This window comes from Biomphalaria glabrata, chromosome 1 (assembly GCF_947242115.1).
Source record: "Biomphalaria glabrata chromosome 1, xgBioGlab47.1, whole genome shotgun sequence".
Classification (NCBI taxonomy): domain Eukaryota; kingdom Metazoa; phylum Mollusca; class Gastropoda; family Planorbidae; genus Biomphalaria; species Biomphalaria glabrata.
This window is the reverse complement of record NC_074711.1, coordinates 25232223-25252995: the sequence shown is the minus strand read 5'-3', so window position 1 is coordinate 25252995 and position 20773 is coordinate 25232223.

Below are 20773 nucleotides of genomic sequence, written 5' to 3'. Positions count from 1 at the left end.
CTGTTTCAAACATTCCTTGCGTGTGTTCCAAGCTGCTTTAGGACAATTTCTTTTTGTCAGATATATAAACTAATGTAGGACAACACCAGGCACCTGAGATGACCAATCGCTTTTAAATAACCAGAGCTGACCAATCGTAAATAAAATGGTTTTGAAGGCAAAAAAACATTATTGGCTAACGTGATACACTTCGTTCCTACTTGAATGTGTACAGACGTGTGTAGACGTGTCTTGGAACGCAAAGAAGTGGAGACACAGTCGTCACGTTACTGTGTCCAGTTTTCTAAGTGAGTACTTGACCCATGGGCTGGCACGGTGGTGACCGTAAGTCGTTAACTCACAACTCGACCCGTTTTTAAGAAAATACACCTACACCTCCCCCCCCCATTTTTTGTATCGTCTTTAGTTGTTTTTCTCATTACTATCTACTATTGCTATCGACTGTATAGTCTACACACAAGAAAGTGAACATACGGCTGCAGTCAGGCAGCAGTTAAAGCAATAGAAAAGTGTAGCGTGTCAACTTGGCATTTTGTGATAATGGGCTTCAGCAGCGATGAATGACTTAAGTGAGCGCTTACTACTTAATAGTAAAATCAATGAAAAATAGTGTGATGTCTTTTCCTTTGTGCTTGTTACATCTAAGACTTATATCCAAAGAATAAAGTATCTCAGGCCTGTTTCATAATATCCACAATGCGTCATTTCATTCTCGGGTACAAACCCTGAAGGAAAAAAAAAAGAAATTTGCATTGATAATTGTAATGTAACTTACCGGGATGGCGACTGGTTATTAGAACTATCACTGTGATAATTATTTAACGGTCCAACATGGGGACGGGTGGGCATAACATACTCTGTGACCCCTGATCAGGTCTACTGAATATTCTCTTCATATGTCATAAAGATTCTTCGAACGGTATTTTGTTGTGGTCGCTGTCGTTGAATCAATAAAATTAACCAATTAGTCGTAATTAACTAATTTTGTTCATTTAAACATTTACAAAACTAAGGGGAGATAAGCCTTGTGTAGGGCAGGAAGTTGTTCTCTAACAATTTTAAACTAGGAATAGATAAATATAAAACCTATTTTATTAGTACTTGAACAGCACAGTGGCTAACGCAGTGACCTTCCATTGTTCAAGGTTCGAAACGTCGAGTTTGAATTCAAACTCGAGCAATTTTTATTTTAAAAAAATAGGAGATAGCCCCCCTTCCCCATAGCCCCTGCCCCAACTGGTACACAAAAGTGATTGCACCCTGAGCATGAAAGTTGTGCACCCACTCAACAAAACAATGGATTAAACATATTTCCAATCGCACACACTTAATGTTGTTAGTTTAGATCTATTAAAAATATTTCCAATCGCACACACTTAATGTTGTTAGTTTAGATCTATTAAACATATTTCCAATCGCACACACTTAATGTTGTTAGTTTAGATCTATTAAAAATATTTCCAATCGCACACACTTAATGTTGTTAGTTTAGATCTATTAAAAATATTTCCAATCGCACACACTTAATGTTGTTAGTTTAGATCTATTAAAAATTAATCTCATGATTGATCAAAATAGAAGTAGTTTTTATATTTGACTTGTTTTGCGCCCCAGTACATAGAAGTGGCAAGAACATCATGTACCTAAATGTCCCTCGCTAAAACGTCCTGCTTCATCTTCGAAAGGGGGGGGGGGAGGTTCAAACATTTCTTTCGGCCTCGCCAGAGATTTAAGAAATATCAAAGAATTATAAAACGATGAAAATCTTCTAAATAATTGGGGAAATTCTTAGAAAGTCAACGGTGCTATATAAAATGGATGGAGGGCACGCACTAACCAGGAGACATAGTGAACCCACCTAGAGTGATGGATATAAATAAGAGCAGACTTCGCTGGGCAGGTCACCTTCAAGAAATATCATAGAACTGAGGAGCAAATTTACTTAACATAGTTTACCGCCAAAAACCAAAAGGCAGACTACGAATACGATGGATTGATGATATAGAGGCAGATGTTTGGGCATGGAAACGAAAAGCTTAAAGGAGATCTGAATGGAAGGATCTGTTGTAACAGGCCAGAGCCCTCCATGGGCTACAGCGCCACTGGCATGGATGAATGGATGTTACTTTCTATAAATCAAGCACATTCAAACATTAGATACTTTAGATAGAATGAAATTTATAATCTACTTTGTTTATAATAAATATGAGTCAATATGACCAAGGCTGTGTATTCGAAATTCCATATAAACAAATAGGGCCTAGTGCCTACAGGATTTGTCTGTGGGATTTAATAGACCCATACATAGAGTGTTCGTAATAAGAAGGATGAACTCCTACTGTTTGGAAAGCTCTTAATTAAATGCTACATAAAGTTAATGAAACAAGTCACGAGCGTTAGTGGAGGAACAATAATTAAGTCATCGATTTTATTCCACCTCATCAGTGCTTAAGCACTGACATTTCGGTTTGACTGTTGAGTCCCTGACAGCACATCGGCCTAATGTTTTTGTTGGTTGATCGAAAATGTCAGATCGGATCTTCCCTTTTGATATATTAATGCGCGAAGATTAAAGGTCACCGTATATATGATTAATCCGCTTCGAAGCAAAAGTCCGTTAATTCGTAGGTCTAGGTGTTTGACACCCAATGCCTTTTGCTATTCTTTTATGTTATTAGTAGTCTGTAGGTTGTACGCACACACACACATGACACTTAGTCTACTTACTGGACACATGCCTCAGATCACAGAGTATAGGTTCAAGTTAAAATATATTGATGGAGAAATTCTTCTGCGGAGCGTGGTGACCTACTATGGTGCAGAGTCCACCTGGCTCTGAAGTGAGCCGAACGTAAGTAAGGAATTGTAGGAGCCACGAGACTCTTCTTATCTTATCTTATATAATACAGACGTTACTTCAAAAAAGAAGATGATTACGTCCTACGCGTCATGCATTTAGTCATGCATATTAACCAATGACTTAAATTCTGCCAAGTCACTGGTTTTCCTGGCTAGCTCAGGCAACCCATTCCATGCTCTAATAGCACTAGGGAAGAAGGAGTATTTGTACAAATTTGTCCTAGCATATGGGACGAGGAATGTGCCTTTATCTTTGTGTCTTTCAGAGTATTTTATTAAATTTTGTTTTTGTATTTGAAGATTATGGTTCAGTGTTTTATGTATGATTGCTACTTTACTTTTGAGCCTTCTGTCCTGAAGGCTTTCTAAATTTAGTGATTTTACTAAAGGTGTTACTCTAGTCAAATGTGAATATTCATTTGTTATGAATCGCACTGCTCTATTTTGTGTCTGTTCTAGTTTCTTAATGTTTTCTTGAGTTGAGGGGTCCCAAACTCTCGCGTGAACCCTTGGTCAAAGAAGCTGAGAAACCGAGACGCAATTTATCCTTTAGCTAAGGGAAATCACTGTTATATAAACTTTCAATCGCCTGTTTCGCAAAGTTCAATGCGGGATTCGCAGAAGTCCAGAGGTTCTCAAACTTTTTTGACCCGGGTAGCCCATTTATGTATTCAAAACTTGCCCACGGACCCCAAAGCGTAAAAGCTACATAAATGCATAGTAAATAAAATACAAATTTAAAAAAAACAAAACATTTTGTTGAAGAAATGTTTGTTGAGATTATAACTTTTGTTTAAAATGAAAATTTGTTAAATTAATGTTTTGGATAAGTTTGATGAGATTTTATAAGCGTATCTCTGTCCGGCTCAATGTTTCGAATTAGCAACCACAAAGCTCAAAGACCACAGATTTCTAGTCAAGTTTTTAAAATATTTTTGTGTGATGAGGTTCATTACAGCCGTGAGTGCACGTTGTACCAAATAGCACTCAACAACTTCTGTACATAATGCAGGATATAAAATTCGAAACTTTTTTTCTTAACCAGAATATTTGATATCCTACCGTATCTTTGTTCAAACATTTGGTTTCAGATCCTCGTTTGTGGATATTTTAATAAGCTGTTCCTGCATGAGTTTGGATTCGATGTGAATGTGATCTGGGAAGTTGGTCCAAGCGCTAAAGGTTTCAATATCCAGTTGGGAATATTCAAGTGAATAATGTCTTCCAATCTTTGGATTAGTTACTTAATAGACATATAAGCAGTGGGAGGGACGAGTTGATTATATCAATAATCCTCCTATCGGATAAACTGGCCTTAAGCGAAGAAGTTATTTTATTTGTAAACGATTTTCATCTTAATGTGGACCCGCTGCGGTCATCTAGTTGACACATGGAATTCGTCTACCACAGTTTGAGAACCACTGCATTAGTCTTTATAACTGATACTTGTAAACTTGAGCCCTTGACTTCGTGTTATGGAATGTATGTGTGAGTTGTTGATGTCGCCATGAGTAAAACAATGGTGGATAGTTTGGTTGTTTCTAAGCTGAATAGATTCTGACGTCAGAACGAGAAAGACAGTCGTAGTTGACGTCATAGTTGACATCATGGAAGTGGAAGTGGTGGAGACGAGCGAGAAACGAAATCCTTGATGTTTAACGAGTGATTTGTATTTCGTCATAATTATTTTTAGTTCACTTGTCTCTCTACATGACACTTAAACATTGTGTCTGTACTCTTAGTTCACTTGTGTCTCTTCATTACACTTGAACACTGTGTCTGTATTCTTAGTTCACTTGTGTCTCTACATTACACTTGAACATTGTGTCTGTGCTCTTAGTTCACTTGTGCCTCTACATTACACTTGAACATTGTGTCTGTACTCTTAGTTCACTTGTGTCTCTACATTACACTTGAACACTGTGTCTGTATTCTTAGTTCACTTGTCTCTCTACATTACACTTGAACATTGTGTCTGTACTCTTAGTTCACTTGTGTCTCTTCATTACACTTGAACATTGTGTCTGTGCTCTTAGTTCACTTGTGTCTCTACATTACACTTAAACATTGTGTCTGTGCTCTTAGTTCACTTGTGTCTCTTCATTGCACTTGAACACTGTGTCTGTACTCTTAGTTCACTTGTCTCTCTACATGACACTTGAACATTGTGTCTGTACTCTTAGTTCACTTGTGTCTCTACATTACACTTGAACACTGTGTCTGTACTCTTAGTTCACGTGTGTCTCTACATTACACTTGAACACTGTGTCTGTACTCTTAGTTCACTTGTGTCTCTACATGACACTTGAACATTGTGTCTGTGCTCTTAGTTCACTTGTGTCTCTACATTACACTTGAACACTGTGTCTGTACTCTTAGTTCACTTGTGTCTCTACATTACACTTGAACACTGTGTCTGTACTCTTAGTTCACTTGTGTCTCTACATTACACTTGAACACTGTGTCTGTACTCTTAGTTAACTTATGTCTCTACATTACACTTAAACACTGTGTCTGTACTCTTAGTTCACTTGTGTCTCTACATTACACTTGAACACTGTGCCTGTACTCTTAGTTCACTTGTGTCTCTACATGACACTTGAACATTGTGTCTGTGTTCTTAGTTCACTTGTGTCTCTACATTACACTTGAACACTGTGTCTGTACTCTTAGTTCACTTGTCTCTCTACATTACACTTGAACACTGTGTCTGTACTCTTAGTTCATTTGTATCTCTATATTACACCTGAACATTGTGTCTGTGCTCTTAGTTCACTTGTGTCTCTACATTACACCCGAACATTGTGTCTGTGCTCTTAGTTCACTTGTCTTTCTACATGACATTTGAACATTGTGTCTGTGCTCTTAGTTCACTTGTGTCTCTACATTACACTTGAACAATGTGTCTGTACTCTTAGTTCACTTGTGTCTCTACATTACACTTGAACACTGTGTCTGTACTCTTAGTTCACTTGTGTCTCTACATTACACTTGAACACTGTGTCTGTACTCTTAGTTAACTTATGTCTCTACATTACACTTGAACACTGTGTCTGTACTCTTAGTTCACTTGTGTCTCTACATTACACTTGAACACTGTGCCTGTACTCTTAGTTCACTTGTGTCTCTACATGACACTTGAACATTGTGTCTGTGTTCTTAGTTCACTTGTGTCTCTACATTACACTTGAACACTGTGTCTGTATTCTTAGTTCACTTGTCTCTCTACATGACACTTGAACATTGTGTCTGTACTCTTAGTTCACTTGTGTCTCTTCATTACACTTGAACATTGTGTCTGTACTCTTAGTTCACTTGTCTCTCTACATTACACTTGAACACTGTGTCTGTACTCTTAGTTCATTTGTATCTCTATATTACACCTGAACATTGTGTCTGTGCTCTTAGTTCACTTGTGTCTCTACATTACACCCGAACATTGTGTCTGTGCTCTTAGTTCACTTGTCTTTCTACATGACATTTGAACATTGTGTCTGTGCTCTTAGTTCACTTGTGTCTCTACATGACACTTGAACATTGTGTCTGTGTTCTTAGTTCACTTGTCTCTCTACATGACACTTAAACATTGTGTCTGTACTCTTAGTTCACTTGTGTCTCTTCATTACACTTGAACACTGTGTCTGTATTCTTAGTTCACTTGTGTCTCTACATTACACTTGAACATTGTGTCTGTGCTCTTAGTACACTTGTGCCTCTACATTACACTTGAACATTGTGTCTGTACTCTTAGTTCACTTGTGTCTCTACATTACACTTGAACACTGTGTCTGTATTCTTAGTTCACTTGTCTCTCTACATTACACTTGAACATTGTGTCTGTACTCTTAGTTCACTTGTGTCTCTACATTACACTTGAACACTGTGTCTGTATTCTTAGTTCACTTGTCTCTCTACATTACACTTGAACATTGTGTCTGTACTCTTAGTTCACTTGTGTCTCTTCATTACACTTGAACATTGTGTCTGTTCTTAGTTCACTTGTGTCTCTTCATTACACTTGAACACTGTGTCTGTATTCTTAGTTCACTTGTCTCTCTACATGACACTTGAACATTGTGTCTGTACTCTTAGTTCACTTGTGTCTCTTCATTACACTTGAACATTGTGTCTGTGCTCTTAGTTCACTTGTGTCTCTACATTACACTTAAACATTGTGTCTGTGCTCTTAGTTAACTTGTGTCTCTTCATTGCACTTGAACACTGTGTCTGTACTCTTAGTTCACTTGTCTCTCTACATGACACTTGAACATTGTGTCTGTACTCTTAGTTCACTTGTGTCTCTACATTACACTTGAACACTGTGTCTGTACTCTTAGTTCACGTGTGTCTCTACATTACACTTGAACACTGTGTCTGTACTCTTAGTTCACTTGTGTCTCTACATGACACTTGAACATTGTGTCTGTGCTCTTAGTTCACTTGTGTCTCTACATTACACTTGAACACTGTGTCTGTACTCTTAGTTCACGTGTGTCTCTACATTACACTTGAACACTGTGTCTGTGCTCTTAGTTCACTTGTGTCTCTTCATTGCACTTGAACACTGTGTCTGTACTCTTAGTTCACTTGTCTCTCTACATGACACTTGAACATTGTGTCTGTACTCTTAGTTCACTTGTGTCTCTACATTACACTTGAACACTGTGTCTGTACTCTTAGTTCACGTGTGTCTCTACATTACACTTGAACACTGTGTCTGTACTCTTAGTTCACTTGTGTCTCTACATGACACTTGAACATTGTGTCTGTGCTCTTAGTTCACTTGTGTCTCTACATTACACTTGAACACTGTGTCTGTACTCTTAGTTCACTTGTGTCTCTACATTACACTTAAACACTGTGTCTGTACTCTTAGTTCACTTGTGTCTCTACATTACACTTGAACACTGTGTCTGTACTCTTAGTTAACTTATGTCTCTACATTACACTTGAACACTGTGTCTGTACTCTTAGTTCACTTGTGTCTCTACATTACACTTGAACACTGTGCCTGTACTCTTAGTTCACTTGTGTCTCTACATGACACTTGAACATTGTGTCTGTGTTCTTAGTTCACTTGTGTCTCTACATTACACTTGAACACTGTGTCTGTACTCTTAGTTCACTTGTCTCTCTACATTACACTTGAACACTGTGTCTGTACTCTTAGTTCATTTGTATCTCTATATTACACCTGAACATTGTGTCTGTGCTCTTAGTTCACTTGTGTCTCTACATTACACCCGAACATTGTGTCTGTGCTCTTATTTCTTTTGTCTTTCTACATGACATTTGAACATTGTGTCTGTGCTCTTAGTTCACTTGTGTCTCTACATTACACTTGAACAATGTGTCTGTACTCTTAGTTCACTTGTGTCTCTACATTACACTTGAACACTGTGTCTGTACTCTTAGTTCACTTGTGTCTCTACATTACACTTGAACACTGTGTCTGTACTCTTAGTTAACTTATGTCTCTACATTACACTTGAACACTGTGTCTGTACTCTTAGTTCACTTGTGTCTTTACATTACACTTGAACACTGTGCCTGTACTCTTAGTTCACTTGTGTCTCTACATGACACTTGAACATTGTGTCTGTGTTCTTAGTTCACTTGTGTCTCTACATTACACTTGAACACTGTGTCTGTATTCTTAGTTCACTTGTCTCTCTACATGACACTTGAACATTGTGTCTGTATTCTTAGTTCACTTGTGTCTCTACATTACACTTGAACATTGTGTCTGTGCTCTTAGTTCACTTGTGCCTCTACATTACACTTGAACATTGTGTCTGTACTCTTAGTTCACTTGTGTCTCTACATTACACTTGAACACTGTGTCTGTATTCTTAGTTCACTTGTCTCTCTACATTACACTTGAACATTGTGTCTGTACTCTTAGTTCACTTGTGTCTCTACATTACACTTGAACACTGTGTCTGTATTCTTAGTTCACTTGTCTCTCTACATTACACTTGAACATTGTGTCTGTACTCTTAGTTCACTTGTGTCTCTTCATTACACTTGAACATTGTGTCTGTTCTTAGTTCACTTGTGTTTCTTCATTACACTTGAACACTGTGTCTGTATTCTTAGTTCACTTGTCTCTCTACATGACACTTGAACATTGTGTCTGTACTCTTAGTTCACTTGTGTCTCTTCATTACACTTGAACATTGTGTCTGTGCTCTTAGTTCACTTGTGTCTCTACATTACACTTAAACATTGTGTCTGTGCTCTTAGTTCACTTGTGTCTCTTCATTGCACTTGAACACTGTGTCTGTACTCTTAGTTCACTTGTCTCTCTACATGACACTTGAACATTGTGTCTGTACTCTTAGTTCACTTGTGTCTCTACATTACACTTGAACACTGTGTCTGTACTTTTAGTTCACGTGTGTCTCTACATTTCACTTGAACACTGTGTCTGTACTCTTAGTTCACTTGTGTCTCTACATGGCACTTGAACATTGTGTCTGTGCTCTTAGTTCACTTGTGTCTCTACATTACACTTGAACACTGTGTCTGTACTCTTAGTTCACGTGTGTCTCTACATTACACTTGAACACTGTGTCTGTGCTCTTAGTTCACTTGTGTCTCTTCATTGCACTTGAACACTGTGTCTGTACTCTTAGTTCACTTGTCTCTCTACATGACACTTGAACATTGTGTCTGTACTCTTAGTTCACTTGTGTCTCTACATTACACTTGAACACTGTGTCTGTACACTTAGTTCACGTGTGTCTCTACATTACACTTGAACACTGTGTCTGTACTCTTAGTTCACTTGTGTCTCTACATGACACTTGAACATTGTGTCTGTGCTCTTAGTTCACTTGTGTCTCTACATTACACTTGAACACTGTGTCTGTACTCTTAGTTCACTTGTGTCTCTACATTACACTTGAACACTGTGTCTGTACTCTTAGTTCACTTGTGTCTCTACATTACACTTGAACACTGTGTCTGTACTCTTAGTTCACTTGTCTCTCTACATGACACTTGAACATTGTGTCTGTACTCTTAGTTCACTTGTGTCTCTTCATTACACTTGAACATTGTGTCTGTGCTCTTAGTTCACTTGTGTCTCTACATTACACTTGAACACTGTGTCTGTACTCTTAGTTCACTTGTCTCTCTACATTACACTTGAACACTGTGTCTGTACTCTTAGTTCATTTGTATCTCTATATTACACCTGAACATTGTGTCTGTGCTCTTAGTTCACTTGTGTCTCTACATTACACCCGAACATTGTGTCTGTGCTCTTAGTTCACTTGTCTTTCTACATGACATTTGAACATTGTGTCTGTGCTCTTAGTTCACTTGTGTCTCTACATGACACTTGAACATTGTGTCTGTGTTCTTAGTTCACTTGTCTCTCTACATGACACTTAAACATTGTGTCTGTACTCTTAGTTCACTTGTGTCTCTACATTACACTTGAACACTGTGTCTGTACTCTTAGTTCACGTGTGTCTCTACATTACACTTGAACACTGTGTCTGTGCTCTTAGTTCACTTGTGTCTCTTCATTGCACTTGAACACTGTGTCTGTACTCTTAGTTCACTTGTCTCTCTACATGACACTTGAACATTGTGTCTGTACTCTTAGTTCACTTGTGTCTCTACATTACACTTGAACACTGTGTCTGTACACTTAGTTCACGTGTGTCTCTACATTACACTTGAACACTGTGTCTGTACTCTTAGTTCACTTGTGTCTCTACATGACACTTGAACATTGTGTCTGTGCTCTTAGTTCACTTGTGTCTCTACATTACACTTGAACACTGTGTCTGTACTCTTAGTTCACTTGTGTCTCTACATTACACTTGAACACTGTGTCTGTACTCTTAGTTCACTTGTGTCTCTACATTACACTTGAACACTGTGTCTGTACTCTTAGTTCACTTGTCTCTCTACATGACACTTGAACATTGTGTCTGTACTCTTAGTTCACTTGTGTCTCTTCATTACACTTGAACATTGTGTCTGTGCTCTTAGTTCACTTGTGTCTCTACATTACACTTGAACACTGTGTCTGTACTCTTAGTTCACTTGTCTCTCTACATTACACTTGAACACTGTGTCTGTACTCTTAGTTCACTTGTGTCTCTACATTACACTTGAACACTGTGTCTGTACTCTTAGTTCACGTGTGTCTCTACATTACACTTGAACACTGTGTCTGTACTCTTAGTTCACTTGTGTCTCTACATGACACTTGAACATTGTGTCTGTGCTCTTAGTTCACTTGTGTCTCTACATTACACTTGAACACTGTGTCTGTACTCTTAGTTCACGTGTGTCTCTACATTACACTTGAACACTGTGTCTGTGCTCTTAGTTCACTTGTGTCTCTTCATTGCACTTGAACACTGTGTCTGTACTCTTAGTTCACTTGTCTCTCTACATGACACTTGAACATTGTGTCTGTACTCTTAGTTCACTTGTGTCTCTACATTACACTTGAACACTGTGTCTGTACTCTTAGTTCACGTGTGTCTCTACATTACACTTGAACACTGTGTCTGTACTCTTAGTTCACTTGTGTCTCTACATGACACTTGAACATTGTGTCTGTGCTCTTAGTTCACTTGTGTCTCTACATTACATTTGAACACTGTGTCTGTACTCTTAGTTCACTTGTGTCTCTACATTACACTTGAACACTGTGTCTGTACTCTTAGTTCACTTGTGTCTCTACATTACACTTGAACACTGTGTCTGTACTCTTAGTTAACTTATGTCTCTACATTACACTTGAACACTGTGTCTGTACTCTTAGTTCACTTGTGTCTCTACATTACACTTGAACACTGTGCCTGTACTCTTAGTTCACTTGTGTCTCTACATGACACTTGAACATTGTGTCTGTGTTCTTAGTTCACTTGTGTCTCTACATTACACTTGAACACTGTGTCTGTACTCTTAGTTCACTTGTCTCTCTACATTACACTTGAACACTGTGTCTGTACTCTTAGTTCATTTGTATCTCTATATTACACCTGAACATTGTGTCTGTGCTCTTAGTTCACTTGTGTCTCTACATTACACCCGAACATTGTGTCTGTGCTCTTAGTTCACTCGTCTTTCTACATGACATTTGAACATTGTGTCTGTGCTCTTAGTTCACTTGTGTCTCTACATTACACTTGAACAATGTGTCTGTACTCTTAGTTCACTTGTGTCTCTACATTACACTTGAACACTGTGTCTGTACTCTTAGTTCACTTGTGTCTCTACATTACACTTGAACACTGTGTCTGTACTCTTAGTTAACTTATGTCTCTACATTACACTTGAACACTGTGTCTGTACTCTTAGTTCACTTGTGTCTCTACATTACACTTGAACACTGTGCCTGTACTCTTAGTTCACTTGTGTCTCTACATGACACTTGAACATTGTGTCTGTGTTCTTAGTTCACTTGTGTCTCTTTATTACACTTGAACACTGTGTCTGTATTCTTAGTTCACTTGTCTCTCTACATGACACTTGAACATTGTGTCTGTACTCTTAGTTCACTTGTGTCTCTTCATTACACTTGAACATTGTGTCTGTGCTCTTAGTTCACTTGTGTCTCTACATTACACTTGAACACTGTGTCTGTACTCTTAGTTCACTTGTCTCTCTACATTACACTTGAACACTGTGTCTGTACTCTTAGTTCATTTGTATCTCTATATTACACCTGAACATTGTGTCTGTGCTCTTAGTTCACTTGTGTCTCTACATTACACCCGAACATTGTGTCTGTGCTCTTAGTTCACTTGTCTTTCTACATGACATTTGAACATTGTGTCTGTGCTCTTAGTTCACTTGTGTCTCTACATGACACTTGAACATTGTGTCGGTGTTCTTAGTTCACTTGTCTCTCTACATGACACTTAAACATTGTGTCTGTACTCTTAGTTCACTTGTGTCTCTTCATTACACTTGAACACTGTGTCTGTATTCTTAGTTCACTTGTGTCTCTACATTACACTTAAACATTGTGTCTGTGCTCTTAGTTCACTTGTGCCTCTACATTACACTTGAACATTGTGTCTGTACTCTTAGTTCACTTGTGTCTCTTCATTACACTTGAACATTGTGTCTGTGCTCTTAGTTCACTTGTGTCTCTACATTACACTTAAACATTGTGTCTGTGCTCTTAGTTCACTTGTGTCTCTTCATTGCACTTGAACACTGTGTCTGTACTCTTAGTTCACTTGTCTCTCTACATGACACTTGAACATTGTGTCTGTACTCTTAGTTCACTTGTGTCTCTACATTACACTTGAACACTGTGTCTGTACTCTTAGTTCACGTGTGTCTCTACATTACACTTGAACACTGTGTCTGTACTCTTAGTTCACTTGTGTCTCTACATGACACTTGAACATTGTGTCTGTGCTCTTAGTTCACTTGTGTCTCTACATTACACTTGAACACTGTGTCTGTACTCTTAGTTCACGTGTGTCTCTACATTACACTTGAACACTGTGTCTGTACTCTTAGTTCACTTGTGTCTCTACATTACACTTGAACACTGTGTCTGTACTCTTAGTTAATTTATGTCTCTACATTACACTTGAACACTGTGTCTGTACTCTTAGTTCACTTTTGTCTCTACATTACACTTGAACACTGTGCCTGTACTCTTAGTTCACTTGTGTCTCTACATGACACTTGAACATTGTGTCTGTGTTCTTAGTTCACTTGTGTCTCTACATTACACTTGAACACTCTGTCTGTACTCTTAGTTCACTTGTCTCTCTACATTACACTTGAACACTGTGTCTGTACTCTTAGTTCATTTGTATCTCTACATTACACCCGAACATTGTGTCTGTGCTCTTAGTTCACTTGTCTTTCTACATGACATTTGAACATTGTGTCTGTGCTCTTAGTTCACTTGTGTCTCTACATGACACTTGAACATTGTGTCTGTACTCTTAGTTCACTTGTGTCTCTACATTACACTTGAACACTGTGTCTGTACTCTTAGTTCACTTGTGTCTCTACATGACACTTGAACATTGTGTCTGTGCTCTTAGTTCACTTGTGTCTCTTCATTACACTTGAACACTGTGTCTGTACTCTTAGTTCACTTGTGTCTCTACATTACACTTGAACACTGTGTCTGTACTCTTCATCAACGATACGTTCATTTTGGTTGACAAGAAGTTTATTCAAGTTTCATTCAAGTTCTACATGGAGAACATACTACGGCTACAGCTGGTTAGTTGGACTAGCTGTTTGGAGCTACAGCCGGTTAGTTGGACTAGCTGTTTGGAGCTACAGCCGGCTAGTTGGACTAGCTGTTTGGAGCTACAGCCGGTTATTTGGACTAGCTTTTTGGAGCTACAGTCAGTTAGATGGACTAGCTGTTTGGAGCTACAGCCGGTTAGTTGGACTAGCTGTTTGGAGCTACAGCCGGTTAGTTGGACTAGCTGTTTGGAGCTACAGCCAGTTAGTTGGACTAGCTGTTTGGAGCTACAGCCGGTTAGTTGGACTATCTGTTTGGAGCTACAGCCTGTTAGTTGGCCTAGCTGTTTGGAGCTACAGCCGGTTAGTTGGACTAGCTGTTTGGAGCTACAGCCGGTTAGTTGGACTAGCTGTTTGGAGCTACAGCCGGTTAGTTGGACTAGCTGTTTGGAGCTACAGCCGGTTAGTTGGACTAGCTGTTTGGAGCTACAGCCTGTTAGTTGGACTAGCTGTTTGGAGCTACAGCCGGTGAGTTGGACTAGCTGTTTGGAGCTACAGCCGGTTAGTTGGACTAGCTGTTTGGAGCTACAGCCGGTGAGTTGGACTAGCTGTTTGGAGCTACAGCCTGTTAGTTGGACTAGCTGTTTGGAGCTACAGCCGGTGAGTTGGACTAGCTGTTTGGAGCTACAGCCTGTTAGTGGACTAGCTGTTTGGAGCTACAGCCTGTTAGTTGGACTAGCTGTTTGGAGCTACAGCCTGTTAGTTGGACTAGCTGTTTGGAGCTACAGCCGGTGAGTTGGACTAGCTGTTTGGAGCTACAGCCGGTGAGTTGGACTAGCTGTTTGGAGCTATTGCCGGTGAGTTGGACTAGCTGTTTGGAGCTACAGCCGGTGAGTTGGACTAGCTGTTTGGAGCTACAGCCGGTGAGTTGGACTAGCTGTTTGGAGCTACAGCCGGTGAGTTGGACTAGCTGTTTGGAGCTACAGCCGGTGAGTTGGACTAGCTGTTTGGAGCTACAGCCGGTGAGTTGGACTAGCTGTTTGGAGCTACAGCCGGTGAGTTGGACTAGCTGTTTGGAGCTACAGCCTGTTAGTTGGACTAGCTGTTTGGAGCTACAGCCGGTGAGTTGGACTAGCTGTTTGGAGCTACAGCCTGTTAGTTGGACTAGCTGTTTGGAGCTACAGCCTGTTAGTTGGACTAGCTGTTTGGAGCTACAGCCTGTTAGTTGGACTAGCTGTTTGGAGCTACAGCCGGTGAGTTGGACTAGCTGTTTGGAGCTACAGCCGGTTAGTTGGACTAGCTGTTTGGAGCTACAGCCGGTGAGTTGGACTAGCTGTTTGGAGCTACAGCCGGTGAGTTGGACTAGCTGTTTGGAGCTACAGCCGGTGAGTTGGACTAGCTGTTTGGAGCTACAGCCGGTGAGTTGGACTAGCTGTTTGGAGCTACAGCCGGTGAGTTGGACTAGCTGTTTGGAGCTACAGCCGGTGAGTTGGACTAGCTGTTTGGAGCTACAGCCGGTGAGTTGGACTAGCTGTTTGGAGCTACAGCCGGTGAGTTGGACTAGCTGTTTGGAGCTACAGCCTGTTAGTTGGACTAGCTGTTTGGAGCTACAGCCGGTGAGTTGGACTAGCTGTTTGGAGCTACAGCCTGTTAGTTGGACTAGCTGTTTGGAGCTACAGCCTGTTAGTTGGACTAGCTGTTTGGAGCTACAGCCTGTTAGTTGGACTAGCTGTTTGGAGCTACAGCCGGTGAGTTGGACTAGCTGTTTGGAGCTACAGCCGGTGAGTTGGACTAGCTGTTTGGAGCTACAGCCGGTGAGTTGGACTAGCTGTTTGGAGCTACAGCCGGTGAGTTGGACTAGCTGTTTGGAGCTACAGCCGGTGAGTTGGACTAGCTGTTTGGAGCTACAGCCGGTGAGTTGGACTAGCTGTTTGGAGCTACAGCCGGTGAGTTGGACTAGCTGTTTGGAGCTACAGCCTGTTAGTTGGACTAGCTGTTTGGAGCTACAGCCGGTGAGTTGGACTAGCTGTTTGGAGCTACAGCCTGTTAGTTGGACTAGCTGTTTGGAGCTACAGCCTGTTAGTTGGACTAGCTGTTTGGAGCTACAGCCTGTTAGTTGGACTAGCTGTTTGGAGCTACAGCCGGTGAGTTGGACTAGCTGTTTGGAGCTACAGCCGGTGAGTTGGACTAGCTGTTTGGAGCTACAGCCGGTGAGTTGGACTAGCTGTTTGGAGCTACAGCCGGTGAGTTGGACTAGCTGTTTGGAGCTACAGCCGGTGAGTTGGACTAGCTGTTTGGAGCTACAGCCGGTGAGTTGGACTAGCTGTTTGGAGCTACAGCCTGTTAGTTGGACTAGCTGTTTGGAGCTACAGCCGGTGAGTTGGACTAGCTGTTTGGAGCTACAGCCGGTGAGTTGGACTAGCTGTTTGGAGCTACAGCCGGTGAGTTGGACTAGCTGTTTGGAGCTACAGCCGGTGAGTTGGACTAGCTGTTTGGAGCTACAGCCGGTGAGTTGGACTAGCTGTTTGGAGCTACAGCCGGTGAGTTGGACTAGCTGTTTGGAGCTACAGCCGGTTGGTTGGACTAGCTGTTTGGAGCTACAGCCGGTGAGTTGGACTAGCTGTTTGGAGCGACAGCCTAACGACCATGTAGACCAACACCCAGTTTACTACTAAAACAGTGGGTGGTCAATCTGTCTCATCCTGGTAGACACGACGTTTCATTGGCCGCCCCCATCACCGCAAAAAAGTCCCGATCCTCTGAGGTACAGGAAATGAGAAGGCTGACACACTCGCCAAGAGTGGGAGTGGGAGAACAAACTCACAAGTAAACTCTGCTCTCTATCCAGAAGAAATGAAGAAATTAATTGTAGATAAAATAAATGAGAAATGGACGAGCTCCCATCCAAATCACAAGAAAGATGATGCTTACTATAAGCTATCCCGACAAGACCAACGTCTAATCTTTCGACTCAGGACCGGACACAACAGAATGCGACAACACATGTTCCGGAAGCTCAAAATTGGAACCAGTGAAATCTGCCCATGTGGAGTATCACCAGAAAATGCCGACCACGTCCTCCAAAACTGCTCTCTCTACCAAGAGGCCCGTATAAGACATTGGCCCCAAATCACCCCAATAGAAAGAAAACTATATGGAGAGCTCCCTGATTTGGAAACCACTGCGCAGTTCATCTCATGTATTGGTCTAGTCATATGAACACTCCAACATAACAATGAGAACGATGAAGAAGAAGAAAAATGAGGTACAGAGGACAGAAGCTTCAAAGGAGCCTGATAGCACCTCGTCACGTGTCGGAAATGGGCTACGGGCCCTTCGCTGGGCATTCCTGTAATAGCACATCTGATAGTCTATATTTATCAGGCCTTAGGTTATCAGGGCTTAGCCTATCAGACCTTAGGTTATGAGGCCTTATATCATTTGTGTTAGATGTCATGGAATATTCCAACTGGATCTTGAAAACGTCCCATCTGTTTTGTGGCCGCTGTGTAAGCGCCTGTATGGAGATCATTCATCAGAGACACTTAATGTTTAGCTATAGAATGCAAATTGTGATCTAATATTTGTTTCCTTCTTCGCCAGGTCACGCCAAGAATGGCGTTGGAGTTTCCCTAGGATGTATCGCAATTGGTTCCGGGACATTATGAATGCACAGCACGGGCATTGTCTTAGCATATATATAGATCTAGAGAGGGATCAAACACATCCACACACAAATCACAATATAATAATAGCCTCTCTCACACACAATATAACTCACACACATGAACGTTATAGACAGCCAAACGTCTTTATAAAGAAACTTTATTGACGATTTCAATTTTTTTTTTGGTTCGGTATATGCGATGTTCCATTTAACGATTTAAATGGTCTTGCCGCTGCAATGGTGTTCAGTCTGAAGGTATTCTAAATAATGTTAAAGATTTCACTATTTCTGGAGGTTTGGGTTAGATTAATACATCAGCCTCTGAATACAATATATCCCGTCCACATTTCAACCTGTAAGGTCAAATCAATACCAACGCCTTGATTTCTTTCCACCCCCATCCTCCCTCCTTACGTCTTTGAAATATTTGACCCTTGACCCGTCTTCTAAGCTTTTTTTTTTTCGGATTCGATTGATGATATTTTCTCTGTTATAATTGTCTTCCCTTGCATGTTCAATTTCTTGAGAGACGAAACAAAAAAAGTCTGGCCCGAGCACAAGCGAAGAGAAATGATATTGGAAGGAACAGGAGAAAAAGAGAAATGATATTGGAAGGAACAGGAGAAAAAGAGAAATGATATTGGAAGGAACAGGAGAAAAAGAGAAATGATATTGGAAGGAACAGGAGAAAAAGAGAAATAATATTGAAAGGAACAGGAGAAAAAGAGAAATGATATTGGAAGGAACAGGAGAAAAAGAGAAATGATATTGGAAGGAACAGGAGAAAAAGAGAAATAATATTGGAAGGAACAGGAGAAAAAGAGAAATAATATTGGAAGGAACAGGAGAAAAATAGAAATAATATTGGAAGGAACAGGAGAAAAAGAGAAATAATATTGGAAGGAACAGGAGAAAAAGAGAAATAATATTGGAAGGAACAGGAGAAAAAGAGAAATAATATTGGAAGGAACAGGAGAAAAAGAGAAATAATATTGGAAGGAACAGGAGAAAAAGAGAAATAATATTGGAAGGAACAGGAGAAAAAGAGAAATAATATTGGAAGGAACAGGAGAAAAAGAGAAATAATATTGGAAGGAACAGGAGAAAAAGAGAAATAATATTGGAAGGAACAGGAGAAAAAGAGAAATAATATTGGAAGGAACAGGAGAAAAAGAGAAATAATATTGGAAGGAACAGGAGAAAAAGAGAAATGATATTGGAAGGAACAGGAGAAAAAGAGAAATGATATTGGAAGGAACAGGAGAAAAAGAGAAATGATATTGGAAGGAACAGGAGAAAAAGAGAAATGATATTGGAAGGAACAGGAGAAAAAGAGAAATGATATTGGAAGGAACAGGAGAAAAAGAGAAATGATATTGGAAGGAGCAGGAGAAAAAGAGAAATGATATTGGAAGGAGCAGGAGAAAAAGAGAAATAATATTGGAAGGAGCAGCAGAAAAAGAGAAATGATATTGGAAGGAACAGGAGAAAAAGAGAAATGATATTGGAAGGAACAGGAGAAAAAGAGAAATGATATTGGAAGGAACAGGAGAAAAAGAGAAATGATATTGGAAGGAACAGGAGAAAAAGAGAAATGATATTGGAAGGAACAGGAGAAAAAGAGAAATGATATTGGAAGGAACAGGAGAAAAAGAGAAATGATATTGGAAGGAGCAGGAGAAAAAGAGAAATGATATTGGAAAGAACAGGAGAAAAAGAGAAATGATATTGGAAGGAGCAGCAGAAAAATAGAAATGATATTGGAAGGAACAGGAGAAAAAGAGAAATGATATTGGAAGGAGCAGCAGAAAAAGAGAAATGATATTGGAAAGAAAAATAGAAAGGAATGGGGTAAAAACGAAAAAGGAAGATCCTGTAATATTCTTAACATTTCTTCTTATTTCTTGTCTCTGACTGATTCGCGAGGACTTCAACACTTGATCGTGCGAATAGTGTGCGGAATTCAAGTTATCTGTACACGTGCGCGAGTCAGTTGTCATGGAGATGTCGGTAGAAACAAAATGATGTCAAGGTCATACTCAAATAACAGCATCTGACTTTGAGCTCATTTCAGTCTAAACTGCTTTTGCATGTCATCTGTTGTAAAGTGTGTGTGTGTGTGTGTGCGTGCGTGCTTGTGTGTGTGAGAGAGTGTGTGTGTGTGCGTGAGAGAGAGAGTGTGTGTGCGTGTGTGTGTGTGTGTGTGTTGTACCTGTTTGTATTGGCTGAAGAGATTCTGATGTAACCACGACTAAGACTATCTCAGAGAAGAGTCTAAAAGGAATGATGCCAGCCGGAGACAGCAGACGACCATGTATGTATACTGTATGAAACGTTTGGAAGTGAATTGAAGCATTATTTTAAACACTCGATCTCTCAAAACGTCCGTACTGCCGGGTCTTTACATAACTCATGTTCACTGTTTACACTTTCACGCTCTCTATACATCCAAATTCATCAAAGTACAAAGAAGGTAAATATGTTGACCCGTGACAGCCAAAATACCAAAATAAATGTAGAGTGGGAAACGGGAATGTGGGAATATTCAATTTGGGGTCATGAGGCCTACAGCTGATGGTCTCCAGAAAAGTTTGCGATGCCTAATACCGAACATTGCATGCTTTAAGGTTAGAGGAAGAAAACAGAAACATTAGCCACAAGGGTTATAGAAACAGAAACATTAGCCACAAAGGTGATAGAAACAGAAACATTAGCCACAAAGGTGATAGAAACAGAAACATTAGCCACAAAGGTGATAGAAACAGAAACATTAGCCACAAGGGTGATAGAAACAGAAACATTAGCCACAAAGGTGATAGAAGCAGAAACATTAGCCACAAGGGTGATAGAAACAGAAACATTAGCCACAAAGGTGATAGAAGTAGAAACATTAGCCACAAAGGTGATAGAAACAGAAACATTAGCCACAAGGTGATAGAAACAGAAACATTAGCCACAAGGTGATAGAAACAGAAACATTAGCCACAAGGTGATAGAAACAGAAACATTAGCCACAAGGGTGATAGAAACAGAAACATTAGCCACAAG